Source organism: Pteropus vampyrus, unplaced genomic scaffold (genome assembly GCF_000151845.1).
Source record: "Pteropus vampyrus isolate Shadow unplaced genomic scaffold, Pvam_2.0 Scaffold244, whole genome shotgun sequence".
In the NCBI taxonomy this organism is placed as follows: domain Eukaryota; kingdom Metazoa; phylum Chordata; class Mammalia; order Chiroptera; family Pteropodidae; genus Pteropus; species Pteropus vampyrus.
The window spans coordinates 4,783,526-4,787,542 of NW_011889025.1; the positions used below are offsets into that span (position 1 = coordinate 4,783,526).

A 4,017-nucleotide genomic window follows, 5' to 3' on the forward strand; every position below is an offset into this window, starting at 1 on the left:
GTCTGAATTTAGATCAGGGCCACTTTTTGAGGAAAGATACTTTTATTTTACATATTCTTTGTGCCTTTTCACCATAATTTAAACTGTTAAAATGCTTAAAATTTAAAGTGACAAATGTTGCAGAAGCAGATTCTAAGAAGCTCGTGTATCATTTTTTTCCTGAGCCAGAAAATTCTTTTAATAGTTACAAAACATCTTTTTCTATGGATTTGGTATAAAATAGCAGTTGATTTCTCCTAATTATCAGAATTATTTATACTTGGGGTCTTGATTAAGTGAGGCTGAAATCTACAAAAGGTCTTGAAGCTTCATCTGTATTTGCAGCCGCTCCTCAGTGATAGCATCACCACCTCAGCTCCACCGTAGATCATCAGGCATTAGATTCTCATAGGAGTACCGGCCTCTGGTGACAAAAAGATTGAGGACCACTGCCATAGGGAATCTTTGAGTCAGAATCCACAAAGCAAAAACTGTTGCTTTCTATAAAAAATAACTTCTCTCCCTGCCTCCAGTTTCTCCCTGTTTTAACAATTCCAACACCGTAAACAAAAATCTTTACGGCACTCCAGTTTCCTAACCCTCTTCCTCCATTTACTCAGTTCCCTTTGTTTTCTTCTCCATTTTTGCCACATATAAAATCTGTCAAGGCCCAGCTCAGAAATTGTCTTAGGAAGCCCGAGTTACTACTGTCTCTCATGCTTAGCTTTTATTAGATGACCCGGTCTTTCTTTTTAAAAAAAGTATTTTTTTTATTCATTCTTTAGAGGATTGAAGTGCATTTGGCAGCATTCTATTAAACATTTTCAGCTCCTGTCATTTATCACTTCAACATTCAGTTCTGACTGCATTCATTTCAACTTTCTCTGTTATTTTCTAAGTTGCTTTAGTAATGTTAATTCATCCAAATACTTTTGTCTCTCTTCTTGGAAGTATTTTACTACTGATGAAGTTTTATCTTTATAATTTTTTCTGGCTTTATTGATATATAATAGACAATTAGTTGCTTGTATTTACATTACATTACAATTCAATGAGTTATTTCAATTATATACCAGTTTCAGTTGTATAGCATAGTGATCAGAAATCCACATAACTTGCAAAGTGATCATCTCACTAAATTGAGTATCCCTCTTCCCCCTTACATATGTATTACAACATTATTAAACATCTCCCCCATGCTACACTCTACGTCTCCTTGTCTATTCGGCAAATATCCATTTGTACTTCTTAATCCCTTTGGCTTTTTTTGCTGTCCCTCCCAACTCCCTCCCATTTAGTAGCCCTCTAAATATTCTCTGTATACTGAGTTTTATTTCCAATTTCGTTGCTGTTTATTTTAGTCTTTAGCTTCCACATGCATGTGAAATCATGCGATATTTGTCTTTCTCTATCTGACTTATTTCATCCAGTGCAATACCCTCTAGGTCCATCAAAGCAATATCATTTTCATCCCTTTCCTGTTAGTCTGTGTGTGTCTTTTGCTCTGAAGTTGAGTCTCTTACAGGCAGCATATGTAGGGATTCTGTTCGCTTATCCATTCGGCCACTCTATCTTTTGGTTGGAGCACTTCATTCTTTTCCATTTGAGGTGCTTGTTGATAAGAATGTAGTTATGATTCTTTATTCTTGTTTTTCATACAGATTTTTTCTTCTTAAAGATGTTCTGCCAACATTTCCTGTAATACTGGTTTTGTGTTGATAAATTCTTTTGCTTATTTTTGTCTGGGAAGCTCTGTATTTGTCCTTCTACTCTAAATGATAGCTTTGCTGGAAAAAGTATTCTTGTTTGTAGATCCTGGGTTTTCATCATGTTGAATATTTTATGCCAATCCTTTCTATCCTACAAAGTTTCTTTTGAGAAATCAGCTGACAGCCTTATGAGTGCTCCCTTGTAGGTAACTAACCGCTTTTCTCTCACTGCTTTTAAAATTCTCTCTTTGTGTTTAACCTTTGGGATTTTAATGATGTTGTGTGTTGGTGTGGGCCTCTTTGGGTTCCTGGTTTTTGGGACTCTCTGAGCTTCCTGGAGTTTTATGTCTATTTCTTTTACCAGTTGAGGGAAGTATTCCAACATTATTTCTTTAAATAGCTGTTTAAAGTCTTGTCTTCCTTCCAGTATGCCTATGACATGGATATTTCTACATTTAATAGTATCCCATAGGCTCCCTAAATTATTATTATAGTCTTGGATTTTTTTTTTCTTTCCATTCTGATTGTGTGCTCTTGGCTTCCCCATCTTCTATATCGGTGGTTTGATCCTTTTCTTTATCCACTGTGTTTATGCCATCTAATATACTCTTCATCTCAGATAATGTGTTCTTCATTTCTGACTGGTTCCCTTTTATAATTTCCATTTCCATTTTTATGTTTTTTATCTCTTTGTTAAAGTTCTCACTGAACTCATCTACACTTCTCCTAAGTTCATTGAGCATCTTTATAACCAGTGCTTTGAATTTTGCATCTGTTAGATTGCTTGACTCCATTATTCCTGGATCTCTGTTCTATTCTCTCATATGGTTTCTGCTTCTTTGTCTTCCAATTTTGGCTGTCTTTCTGTGTCTGTTTCTATGTACTAAGCAAAGCTCCTAAGTCTCCCGGTCTTACTAGCTTGACTTTGTGTAGTAGGTGTTCAGTGGCACAGTCCTGAGAGAGGTACAGCTGCAGGCCAAATTTAGCCCCAGGCTATGCCTCTCCTGTTAATATTTACCAAGCAATCCACAGATGCTGTGCTTATAGTTGCCTAAGAGGTCATGCCAGAAACCACAGTCAGCTGCCACCAGTGTGAGTCTTGGTGCTGCTCAGCAGTGAACACTGGACTCGCTGAGAACACAACTGAATGTGGCTTGGGTAGGGCCGTGAGTTGGGTGAGGCAGAGTTTTAGAGAATCCTCTGGACGATGAGATCTCAGCTACGGCAGCACTGAGTTTGCACACTGGGTTGGTGGGGAGGGCAGCTCACAACAGAGGAACAATGGAAACCTACGGCACTTCTGTATGTAGTGAGCCTTGCCTTCGGCTCTCACTCTGACAACTCAGTGTCCCCCAATAAGTCCCTAGTGCCCTTGGAGCAGCCCACCCTGTGCTGGTGCTCAGAGCAAACATGTCTGTTGCCAGGAATGTCTGCTTGCAGACACAGCCCCTTTAAGAGGAGTCTGCTGCTATCACTGCCTCTGTCCCACTCAGCCACTTGAGACTGGTGGCCTCGCAACTTCTCCCCCTCTTACCTTCTACCATTGTAGTTCAGTAATTACTTCTCTCCCTAATTATAGTACTTCTGTTCCTATAGATCCCAGGTGACTTTCCTTGTTGTTTGCTCCATGTTTCTGTAACAACTTTGAATTGGTCGCAAGAGGGATGAACAGAGCCTCTATCATCTACGCCATTTTATTCTCCTCTTTTTGAGCTGTACAATTTTTTAATGATTCTGTCCCTACTGGCATAAGCCTCCATCAAAGACTCATAAGGGTTTGTCTGGATTCAATTTTCCCTGCAAAGGAATTTGTTGGAACCATAGTATTTAATTCATGTACTATTCTGTCATCAATCATCCTCATCACTTGGAGTAATTTCTGAAACTTGGCAAAGTCCTCAAAGTTCACACCACCATGGGGCACCGCCATATTGGACCTCATATGTCATCTTTAAAATCACTGTTTCTTCTGACTTAGATTGTATTCATTGCTGTATTGAAATGGATGCTTACTGCTCTATGAGTTTATTGGAAGTGTTCCAGAGTGCTATATTACTGATAATTTAGAAATTACTGAAACCAGTTCAGTGTACTTCTTAGATCCCTATGGCAATTTTTAAAAGTCTTAGCCACAGAAAAAGGTACCTACTAAATGTCAACTAAGTGAAAAGCATTGATCTAAATACAGTAGTACAAGATGAATTTAAGATGCTGTATGCTCTCCAGGACCATACATTCTGAATGAGATAATGAGGCAAACATTTCTGAAAGGATATCTATAGTTTTGGGTAATATATGCTAAGTATCTAAATGAGTACTAACCATTAGG

General features: G+C 38.3%; 1 pseudogene; it reads right to left on the reverse strand.

Annotated features, from left to right (window-relative positions):
- Nucleotides 1-749: 749 nt before the first annotated feature.
- LOC105301607 lies at nucleotides 750-3,618 on the reverse strand (annotated as a pseudogene).
- Between the last annotated feature and the right edge of the window lie 399 nt (nucleotides 3,619-4,017).